At 40.6% G+C, this 12,885-nt stretch overlaps 1 pseudogene; it reads right to left on the bottom strand.

Moving 5' to 3' along the window:
- Positions 1 to 8,616: 8,616 nt before the first annotated feature.
- On the bottom strand, positions 8,617 to 9,767 carry LOC148512078 (uncharacterized; annotated as a pseudogene).
- Positions 9,768 to 12,885: the final 3,118 nt, after the last annotated feature.

Below are 12,885 nucleotides of genomic sequence, written 5' to 3'. Positions count from 1 at the left end.
CCTATACACTCTAAAATAATTGTCGCTGTTTAGCGTTATGAGTCGCACAAGAAATAATTGCTTTCAGACTTTGATTGTGGTTCCAAAGCACAAAAAGTTATTATTCAACATAAAAACAGATAGTTACATGCTGTGATCTAAATACAATTAGCACAAATAAATTATACAGACCCAAGATACAGTCATTACATACGCATGCGCTCTGGACCCAGATCCCGGCATCAAAGAAGAAACCTCTGTCAACAGCAAAGCAAGAAGACTAGCATCCAGTTTCAGAGAGCATGCATATATACTCTAGCAGAGATAGGCAATACAATAGAACAGTTTGGCATGATTCAATTGGTTCTTCTTCCTGGTTCTTCTGTTACAGTATAGTTCATAAGTCAGTTCATACGGACACAATCCAGCCTCCAACAGCCCTTTGTGTCCTTTTTCCCGCTGCATAATAAATGTAAGCTGGCTACATTACAGAGTACATTTTAATTTTTAACTCTCTTTGGTTCATAGTTTGCAGACACATGTTGCGATCTCCTCACCGATGATACCGGAAATCTGCAAAGACACAGTGGATCAGAACAACATCAAACACGGTCTGCTTACCATGTACTAAACCTTAGGTATAATAATAATAATAATAATAATAATAATAATAATAATAATAATAATAATTTTATTTATATAGTGCTTCTCTCCCATAGGACTCAAAGTTGCTTTACAGACATCAGAAAACATGGTACATTGTACAAGCATATTGCAGGGTTGGTGCACACATTTTGGGAATTAACTTCTATGGGTTAAATATTCCACCCACAAAGGTACAAAATGCGGCAGCCGTTTTGGGGGCACTACGTAGGATTACCCTGGGTGGAATAAGTTATGCCCAGAAGACACAAAATGGGTGTGTTTGCAGCGTCCTGATGCTAGGAGTATGGTCCCACCTTAATAGTCAGGTCCATATGTTTTTCATCCCATCCATGAGTGTACCAGGTGAGGCAGGCATGGTGGGCGCACTACGAAGGTTGATCAAATAACATTTATTTCACAACATTACTAATACTGAATAAACCTTGAATATTACATTTTAATGCTAGGGAACCTTTTTATGTAAGTGTGCAGTGTGTAACTATTGGGGTATTGAGAAAAGATGCTAGTTAGCGCCGTGCGACTACGTGTTTGGAGTACACCATGGTACGTGTTTTGCAGGGATGATCATTTTATATGTTTTAGCGACTGTCTGTATTTATATGATGAAGACTTTTATCATCTTTCTATTGCGTGGGAATTGCACAATGCTAAATAATAGCATCGCCGTATGTACTTATAATGGGCGTGATTCATTAAAATGGTGCTGGGCGGCCAGTCGCAAATGGCGTCTCATTGCCATTCTCAAAATGGTGTCGTGCAGATTTAATTTTAAACCGATCCTGTCTCAGCAAGTTATCCAGCTTCGACAGTCCACCCTTTGATAGCAAACAACATGCTATCATACTCTGATTTTAAAATTAATTTAGGCTTACATTATGACATATTATGTAATGTTATATTATGGGATGGCACAAGGTGGTTCTTTAACCATCAATAATGTGTCTCTGGGAGGGACATAAAACTACCCTTATACGCAGACCGCAGATCTTGGGAGATCATGGGAAAGATGTGGGGATGCACCAATCCTATAAAGGAAGTCTTGAGGGAGAATAGGGACTTACATTATTTAAGATGTTTTAAAATAACATTTTAATAACACATTTCATGCATGTCTAAATCTTATACATCATATGATGGTACCTTCTAGTTCAGGGTTGTAATGCAGTCCTACATTTACCTCAGTATTCATATTGTTACTACTGACCACCATCATAATTTCATTCTTTCGGTTTACCTTATCTTTACATTTTCCACATTTCAACAAAGTAGGAACACACCTGACACATAAGCCAATTACTATGATGACAACCAGTATGAGGATCAGGAGTTTACCTATACTCGCAATCATTCCTGGACCCACTCTCCTAGACCTGAGAACCATTTCACTGGGTTCAACCAAGAAACCCATTCCTCTACCTTCTCCTCTACTTCAGCCACTGAAGCATTATGGTTCTTTCGAAATTCCCATTTTAACTGCAGAATTTCATCCATCTTCCGGTCTATCACCTCCTTGGGATCGCTGGTATCATTTGTAATGTAAGTGCAACATTTTACACCAAATTGGGTGGCCAAAGTTATGCAATGCCCTCCAGTGACAGCTGTTAAATAATTTAACACTAGTCTACTGTATGTTGCACGAGTTCTTTCTTGTAGGCCTGTAACTCCTTACCTGTGTACCTGAGTGTGTCATCATACATCTCGGTGATATTATCTATTAATTTAGCAAGATCTTGGATATATCTAAAATTTTATGTACCCCGAGCTATCCTGGTGGGATCCAATGCTACCAAAACTTGAAAGCCAGTTGTTTTCCTGGAAGTAAATGCAGCAGTATTAGTGGCAGCTGGGTATGCCTCAACCCAATTAGAAAACACATCAGTGCACACTAATACATACTTGAGATTCCTGCAGGGTGGTAATTGGATGAAATCAATTTGTATTATCTGAAAAGATCCGTCGGTCGGAGGAATGTGGGATGGTTCAGTAGGGATCATTTTCCCAATGTTTTTCCTCAAGCAGGTCAGACAGGGCATTGCTCTCTTTTCCACTTGAGAAGAAAAACCCAGTGCACACCAGTATGCTCTCACCAATATGCACACACCTTGCCTTCCCAAGTGAGTCAGACCATGCGCTGCCTCAGCCAGGCTTGGGTAGTATGCCTTGGGAGCCACTGGCTTACCTTGTCCATCTCTCCAGAGTCCAGAGGACTCTTGCCCACATCCCTTGGACTTCCAGACTGCCTTTTCCTGAATGGAACACAAATTTTGCATCTCAATTAATTTCAGCATATCAATCGTTTGAAAAGTCATCATTTGTTCAGTTGGTATATTCATTTTTAACCCTGCTGCCCATTTTGCAGCTTCGTCTGCCCTGTTGTTGCCCAGTGACACCAGATCATCCTCACATGTATGGGCTTTACACTTAACTACCGCCACTGCCTTAGCCAATTGGATTGCTGTCAGTAGTCCTTTTATATGTCTGGAAAGTGCAATTGGTGTGCCTGCTGCTGTCATAAACTTTCTCAGATGCCATAGAGCGCCGAAATTATGTACAACCCCGAAGGCGTACCTAGAGTCAGTGTAGATATTAACAGATTTACCTTTTGCTAACTCATACGCTCTCCTTAATGCCACCAGTTCCGCCACTTGGGCCGAGTGTGGTGGGCCTAAAGGTTCAGCTTCTATAACATCCTCGTCATTTACCACAGCATACCCTGTACATAACTCTCCAGTGCCAGTTTGTCTATGACAACTCCCTTCCGTGTAAAATGTCATATCTACATTTTCTAAAGGTGTATCCCATATGTCAGGTCTTGCAGTAAAGGTTTGATTCAGATATTCCATACAATCATGTGCATCAATATACCTGCAGAACTCACCTTTCGTCAGCGACTCACCTCTCTCCACCCTTTGTGCATCATGTTGCACATATTGTAGAGAGGTAGCTGGGTTTAATGTACTGCACCTTTTGATGGTGATGTTTGCAGGTGCTATTAGGGCCAGTTCCCATTTTGTGAACCTAACTGAGGAGACATGTCTGGTTTGGGCAGAGTTTAGCAAAGCAGATACAGCATGGGGAGTATAGACAATTACATAATTTGCCTAAAACCATATCCTCACTCTTACTGACTAATAGAGCAGTTGCTGCTACACTTCTGAAACATGTTGGGAGTGATCTTACCACAGTGTCCAATTGTGCACTGTAGTATGCTACGGGCCTACTGGCATCACCATGTTTTTGTGTAAGGACACCTGCTGCACAACCATCAGCTTCCGCACAATACAAATCAAAAGGTTTTCCATAATCAGGTATTCCCAATGCAGGTGCTCTTGTCAGACTATCCTTAAGATTAAGGAAAGCCTGCTCTGATTCCTCTGTGTGTATGACACGATCGGGCTTTGACGGAAGAGACTAAGTCCTGTAATGGCAAGGCCAAAATAGCAAAACCTGGGATCCACATTCTGCAGTATCCACACATTCACAGAAACAGACAAATCTCAGGTGCACAACTCCAATTTATTAATAATATATATATATAAATGCAATAAAATTTTGCAATCAATAGAGGTTTTTAGCATAATCATGGCCAAGGTTATGGGCCCACCCACCATATCCAGGTAACCTCTTTCGGGTAGGTCCCTAACATACTAAGGTTCAAATCCAGAGCGCAGGACCCCCCAAACCTGGCCCAGCCAAGCCGCCCCAGGGCACCACCATAGTAAGAAAAGTGCAGTGTAAAGAAATAGTTAGGAGCAACTGCAGCTGCATATAAAGAATGAAAATAAAAAAAGTGAAGTACATATATATTAAACACACAGTGAAGGGTTAAAATGTGTTATAATGCGGTGCCCTGCGACAGATTAACCAACGCAATCCAGGGGGACCCACACCCCAAAAATGAACCAAAGTTGCACTACAGTATATAACTTGTAGGACTTATCTAGAATTGTGCCTAATACAATGTGCATATACATTACCATACTCCATGCTTTTAAACCAATAAGGAAGGGTGCTAGTCCAGAATGAGGGCGTCTCTTTTCCCTCAGAAGTGCAATAAAGCACATTAAATGGAGCATATGGGAAAGATTTCTGGACTGCACAATCTGACTATATATTTGATGGGAGATGCTGCCTGATGAGACTAATTGCAGGCAGAGAAACAGACAAATCTCAGGTGCACAACTCCAAATTATTAATAATATATATATATAAATGCAATAAAATTTTGCAATCAATAGAGGTTTTTAGCATAATCATGGCCAAGGTTATGGGCCCACCCACCATATCCAGGTAACGTCTTTCGGGTAGGTTCCTAACATACTAAGGTTCAAATCCAGAGCACAGGACCCCCCAAAACTGGCCCAGCCAAGCCACCCCAGGGCATCACCATAGTAAGAAAAGTGCAGTGTAAAGAAATAGTTAGGAGCAGCTGCAGCTGCATATAAAGAATGAAAATAAAAAAGTGAAGTACATATATATTAAACACACACAGTGAAGGGTTAAAATGTGCTATAAAGGAAAATGTGTTATAATGCGGTGCCCTGCGACAGATTAACCAACGCAATCCAGGGGGACCCACACCCCAAAAATGAACCAAAGTTGCACTACAGTATATAACTTGTAGGACTTATCTAGAATTGTGCCTAATACAATGTGCATATACATTACCATACTCCATGCTTTTAAACCAATAAGGAAGGGTGCTAGTCCAGAATGAGGGCGTCTCTTTTCCCTCAGAAGTGCAATAAAGCACTGCACTTTTCTTACTATGGTGGTGCCCTGGGGCGGCTTGGCTGGGCCAGTTTTGGGTGGTCCTGCGCTCTGGATTATACCCCTGCGCAGGCCACCGCCAGGGTCTACATCCACAACCGCCAGACCCGCTGCCAACCCACCACTCCCCTCCCCCCAAGACATCCTAAGACTGTTGACCAAAGGTCCAGCAGGGGTAACGTGCCGGTCTATTGAACTGCACGGAAAGGAGCCCCCTAAAAGGATCCACTCACCTCCCCAGCCTCCACCCACACACACCCCCAAGTGGATCGCCCACCCCACCTGGGTGCCTGGGACTGAACAGGATTAGTACTGTTTTTTTCCAATAAACCTTTTGGCCCCATTTCTGCCTCTGTCTTCATTTCCTCACCCACCACCTCCAGTCTATTAGACCCCCTTCCCTCCCTACACCCCATCACTCCACACACAACATCAAACACAAAAGACCACGACATACTATTACTCCAGCATTACACCCATAGGGCAAGCAAACCCTCCGTACACTCTACCCCACCGTACCTAGTATGCATAATATGCCGTGCCAACCCAAGCGGCGCTTCCAACAGCAGCACATCATCTAACATCTCTACTGTTTGCTTGGCTCCCATCCTGGGAGAACCCTAAGCTTTTCAATAGAGATTTAGACCGGTGAAAGAATGTCAAGGCTACTTACACTTACCTGTGGATGATATTAACAGGATGCGCCCACACACCTATGGAAGAATAACCAGGCTGCTTCAGCGCACCTAATCCCTTTTTGACTACCTTTCAACTGCTGGCATGTAGGCATTCCAATAACACCTACCCTTTTCAGTGATTTTGTCCACCCTCTACTCAGTTCACAATCACAATTTTCCATAACTGTGCGGTTCAGTTACAATGCTCAAATAACCTTAACTGATCACTGAATACTGCAATAACACTGAAAGCCGATACCTACAACAAGGACAACAACTATACCTGCTTATATGTATAAACTGCGGTATCTACTACCGAGCCACTAGGCCAACACCAGGCACCTAGCACTTAAGGGTCCTACGATACCCTTAACTAGGGAACATGTTACCCCTACCAACAAATGTTCACTGTTACACACACTTTTCCTGTGCAGAAAAATACACGTTTTCCCAGATTATGGCAACACTGATCAAGATATTTACAACAATGCTATCTATCAATATGACACTGCAATCTCAACGGCTTTGCTTGAAACATGTGGCAGCAATACAGAAAATACGTATATGCTATTGTGCGACTAGTAGCATACACAATAATGCAACTACTACACAAAACGTATTATTACCCTTACGCTATTGTGCGACTTGCCTTTTTTAACATAAAATTCTATTAACGAAGGAAAACAAACTTTTTCCTCCCTTGTCCCTGGATTCTAATCAACGCTCCTTGACCCACATAATAACGGGTAGCGGACTCTCAGCAACAAAGTGGTAGCAGATTTTCGAAGGCAAAATGCATTCTTTCCTGCTATGGTGCCTCCACCCTTTTGCTGAGAGATCGCTGACCGAGTGTTACCATATGACTTATAGAGTGATTTCACACTGCAAGCCCCCAACTACTGATTCCTATCTATTGATTCCTACCTACCTATACACTCATTGTCGCTGTTTAGCGTTATGAGTTGCACAATAAATAATTGCTTTCAGACTTTGATTGTGGTTCCAAAGCACAAAAAGTTATTATTCAACATAAAAACAGATAGTTACACGCCGTGATCTAAACACAATTAGCGCAAATAAATTATACAGACCCAAGGTAAAGTTGTTACATACGCATGCGCTCTGGACCCAGATCCCAGCATCAAAGAAGAAACCTCTGTCAACAGCAAAGCAAGAAGACTAGCATCCAGTTTCAGAGAGCATGCATATATACTCTAGCAGAGATAGGCAATACAATAGAACAGTTTGGCATGATTCCATTGGTTCTTCTTCCTGGTTCTTCTGTTACAGTATAGTTCATAGGTCAGTTCGTATGGACACAATTCAGCCTCCAAAAGCCCATTGTGTCCTTTTTCCTGCTGCATAATAAATCTAAGCTGGCTACATTACAGAGTACATTTTAATGTTTAACTTTCTATAGTCCATAGTTTGCAGACACATGTTGCGATCTCCTCACCAATGATACTGGAAATCTGCAAAGACACAGTGGATCAGAACAACACCAAACACGGTCTGCTTACCATGTACTAAACCTTAGATAGCAAATAACATTTGTTTCACATTACTAATACTGAATAAACCTTGAATATTACACTTTCATGCTAGGGAACCTTTTTATGTAAGTGTGCAGTGTGTAAGTATTGGGGTATTGAGAAAAGACGCTAGTTAGCGTTGTGCGACTACGTATTTGTGGAGTACACCATGGTACGTGTTTTGCAGGGTTGATCATTTTATATGTTTTAGTGACTGTATTTATATGATGAGGACTTTTAACATCTTTCTATTGCATGGGAATCGCACGATGCTAAATAATAGCATCGCCGTATGTACTTATAATGGGCGAGATTCACTAAAATGGTGCTGGGCGGCCAGTCGCAAAATGGCGTCTCATTGCCATTCGCAAAATGGCGTCGTGCAGATTTAATTTTAAACCGATCCTGCCTCAGCCAATTATCCGGCTTCGACAAAGTCCTTGGAGATGATTTTAGTCCGAATGGTAGACATGTAAACCGGAAATTACTGTTTTGAATACAAAACCTTAAATAGCTTTGATGCTGAGGCCAAACTGGAATGTGAAAGTAAGTGTCTCTTAGATCTAATGACATTAGAAAATCTCCTCTCTTTACTCCCATTAGGATAGTTTTCAAAGTTTCCATCCGAAACTTTCTTGTCTGAAGAAACTTGTTCAGGTCTCTTAAATCTAATATTGTTCTGAACTGCCCCGATGTTTTCTGAACCAGAAACATTTGAGAATAAAATCCTTTTCCTCTTTCCATTTGAGGTACTAGTTTTATTGCTTGCAAACTGATTGACTTCTCTGTACTTTCCCTCATAATTTTTAGCTCTGATATTGGAACTTGTGAGACCAAAAATCTGTCCTCTCTGGGTAACTTCTGAAATTCTATTTGATATCCCTTTGAGACTATTTGCAAAACCCAGCTGTCCTGGGTAATTGTTTTGCCATATTTCCGCAAATTTCAGCAGCCTGCTTCCTACTGGAAATCTGGGTTGACACTGAATATAGTCATTGTCTTTTCCCGTAAGGTCTCCCTTGGTTTTGACGAAATGACTGCCTTGTCATACCTGATGAGTATCTTCTATTGTACTGTCTTCCTGGTCTGTAACCTCGTGCTTCCCTCAAGTGCTGTTTAGAGGTCTGAGCCTGATATCTTGTATATCTATCTTGAGGTAGCCTTGTAGATTTCCCACCTGTTATTCTCTGTATTATTGCCTCCAATTTATTTCCAAAAGGTAAATTTGATAGTCTGTTCTTTGAATGAGCATCAGCCGACCAGGAACACAACCATAGTGCTCTTCTAGCAACCACTGCATTAGCTATTAACCTTGCAGTAAATGCTGTCACATCCAAAGAAGTTTCACATATATATTCAATTGCTCTTTGCATTATTTCCAGATTTTTTAACAGATACTGTTTTGAGATCTTCTCTTCTAGATCAGCATGCATATTAGCACTCCATAACCTCAAAGCCCTTGACACGGAAGCAATAGCTACACCAGTTCTTAAAGATACCGTTGAGGCAACATATCCTCTTTAAAAGAGGTCTCCATTCTTTTATCCATTGTATCTTTAAAAGAAGCCCCATCTTCCAAAGGAATAGTTGTCTTAGATACCATTTCTGCTACTGGAGCATCCACTTTAGGGATAGCACACCATCTAAGAAAATCTTCATCCCTAATATGATACGGTCAATTCTTGCTAAATTTCCTTGCCTTTTATCCAAATTCTGCCATTCTTTCAGCACAAAATCCTTCATAACCTTATGTATAGGAAAATCTCTTATTCTTCTTTCCTCCATCCTCAAATAATATATATTGCTGTTCATCTGGTAAATCCTTATAGTTAAAAGATTTATGAATATTTTTTAACACCATCTATGCGATATCCATGTTAAACGATCTTGTATCCTCATGAATTTCACCAGACACATCTCTAGATATTTGTTCCAATTCTTCCATAGCACTCTGCTCAACGGACTCCAACTCATCATATCCCTGGCTTGTCTGAGACTTTGATCTCTTAAGCCCCTGCATGGCTAAAAATTCCTCCTTGGATACAAAAGACCTTTTCATCCACTCCATAAGTTCCCAAATCTGATTCACTTGCTGACTTTGGCTAGGTGTAGATTTATGCTTGCATAGATCACAAAACACCATATCCTGACTTCCAGAGTAAAGCTGGCCACACACTAGACCAACTTACATCCAACCAGCCAACTTGTTGATTGGTTGGAATGAAAACCTGGTAACGTATGGGAGTAAATGATGATCAGCAATTTGCTCCTAAATGCCAGAAAACAGATGAAAATGGTCGTTCAGACAAGTCTGTTAAATGTTTCATATAAACTACTTGTTCAAACAACAGTTTTTAGCCCATTTTCCGGCGTTTAGGAGTGAACAGCTGATTGTCATTTGCTTTCATCCCTTACCAGGTTTTCATTCCAACCAACCAACTAGTTGGATGGTTGGATGTAAGTTGATTTAGTGTGTGGCCAGCTTAAGACTTATCACATGCTGCACATTTTGAATTCATGTGTTACTTCTTAAAAAGCCTCTTCTTATGTTCCACAGAACTAGGCACACAGCAGAAGACACAATGATAAAGTTTCTACTATACCTATACTAACTAAAACAAACATTTGCACCCATCTAATCAGGACTTACCCTATCTGGTTGCTAATTGGCTGTTGGGGGGAAGGCTGTTGCTGTTGTTGCTGCTCCATGTCTGCACTTACAGTCTCACTCGGCAGAATTCCCAGCTGATGTCCTCTCCGGTGTGTGGCGCCATTTTAATAGCCCTTTGACCCTTGTGACGGGCGGGCGTTTGCGCGGTATGCGCCGCACTGCCTTCTGGGTGCTGATGTCATCCTGCACCGCCGGCCGCGTCCTACACGAGGCTGCTGCTGGTATACTTCACTAAAAACTATATAACTGGTTAATAAGTGAAGAAGATATCCTTAAGCAACGGGAAATACTCAATACACATGTTATCCTTAATTTTCATGCCATCATAAATATGTCTGAGTGAGATACGCACACATAATATAAGCAGCGTTTTCAATCAAGTGAATAACAAATTGGGTAAACAAGACACTAAACGTTTTTTCACAATAAAATGTTCATTTATTCATACCATACTTATTACAGAACTAACATAGAACAAACTGCAGACCATTGTTACTTTGATCATTTCTGTATTTTACTATATGAGGAGCTAATACCCAGATATGATGATATCATAAGGCGTCTTTTTGAATGTGTGATAATACCCTGGCATATTATTTTAATCTTTCATTTCAATTTCTTTATCTATATATTATTTTAAATACTTCGCCATGATTATAACTCCCGGAGGGTAAATACATATATTTTAACAAATATTTAATAAAAGTAATTTTTTATTTAGTTTATCTTTAGTCACATGCGAATAGTGCACAATTATACTACTCCTTTCTTTTGTGTTTGTGTCAATGCAAATTGGTAGTTGGTAGCACACACACTTTTGAGCATATTTATATAGATAATACCATAATATATGTACATATACTGTATATGACGTTAATGTCGAATTGAACCTGTGCGGTCGTTTTATTTCATTGTAAATGTTCTACCAGATTACAATAAATCTAAGAAGTGGTTAAGCATACCACGTGTCTACTAACCTCCACCAGCACCAACGTCTGCGTTACACACACACAGAGTCTGATTCAGAGTTGTACGCTATAAGCAACGCTACTACATCTTTGGACACAGCAGCGATGCTGAAATATGCTAATGCAGATGGAGGCATCTGAATAAAAAAAGATGTCCGAAGACACAGCATCGGATCACCATTGCGACCATTTCAGCAAGCCTTAAATTACTCAGAATGACCACACAGTCGGGGCCAGTAAATCTGCATTGGAAGATGCAGACCCTTGCCCCAATTTGCCAGAGAACCTTATTGCGAGACCTGGCCCCACAATAGCCACCCTCATCTATTGGGGACTACGCCATTCACAATCGGCTTAAGAGACTCAGAAATCCATGCAGCATGCAAGTACTCCATTACTGGCCAAAGTTTCCAGAGAATTCACTCCAGTGTATGGGTCATTGTATGGGTCATTAAACCCACAGACTTTATATCTACACTGAAGAACTCTGCGAGTTGGTAATATTCCACTAATTTATTGCCATTTTTACCAACCACTGAACTCTGCTTAGTGCACTCTCTTATTGTGCCATTCAAGGGTATTTTTCTATTCTCAAGAGCTTATATATTTTTTTGACATTTTTGTCTGTTATTGAATTTTTGTGCTTTCATCTTTTTTATTTTTTATTTCCTAGGAATTAATTTTGTGAATTATTGATGTTTTTACAAGATTTTGGTTTTATTAATAAATATCTAACTATTAAATTTATTAAAATTTTTACCTGAAGCGCTCCTTTCTTATCCTTATTACTTATCTGTGACAGCTTTACTCTGCTACTAATATCTGCTGTCACCATGCTACTCTGCTAACAGTTATAATAGTGCGAAAGAAGTTAATGATTTTGTTGCAAGGTTAATTTATGATGGGGGATGACACTGACGCTCTCTCTGTATGGTATGGAAGCCTTGTTAATGCTTTCTGTATTGTATGGCAGCTACATTCATGCTCTCTGTATTGTTTGGTGGCCTCTGTGATGTTCTCTCTATTGCATGGTGGCCACTAGGATGCTCTCAATTGTCTTTCGGATACTGAGATGCTCTCTGCATTGTATGGCAGTCAATAGGATGCTCTCTGTATATGTCTCAATGGCATAATTATAATAGGTGCAGAGTGTGCAGTGAACAAGGGCCCCTTGGTCAAGGGGTTTATGCACACCTGCACCCAGAACAGGGTCACCAGTGGTACAGCAAGTGGGTCTAGCCCCCCACTTTAGTGTGCTGCACTACCATTTTTCCAGTGATACCCTTGTAAATATATTATTGCGCAGTGAAAGTAAAAGACTTTTCTATCCTCTCTGCATATGTCATCTTCCCAAATATCAAACTATGATCTTAATTTAAAACCATAGTGTACCTCCAAGTCTTCAGTGCCCTAGGCCCCCTGTGGTCCTAATCCAGCTCTGACCCTCACCAGTACTTTAAAAGCTTTTGCCTTAGTTTTGACAGTCTCTGGGAATTTACACCAAACCTTGTACAGAAATGAACACATCTATATTTGTATCTCCTCTTCCACCTATTGTAAAGTGGGAATGAGTTCTTCTGAAATGTAGGAGTCCACACTATACATTTGAGGATAATGTAGAG

The sequence above is a fragment of the Taudactylus pleione genome, unplaced genomic scaffold (assembly GCF_031769625.1).
Source record: "Taudactylus pleione unplaced genomic scaffold, aTauple2 ptg000283l, whole genome shotgun sequence".
Lineage (NCBI taxonomy): Eukaryota > Metazoa > Chordata > Amphibia > Anura > Myobatrachidae > Taudactylus > Taudactylus pleione.
This window is presented reverse-complemented; position numbering and strand designations above follow the sequence as displayed.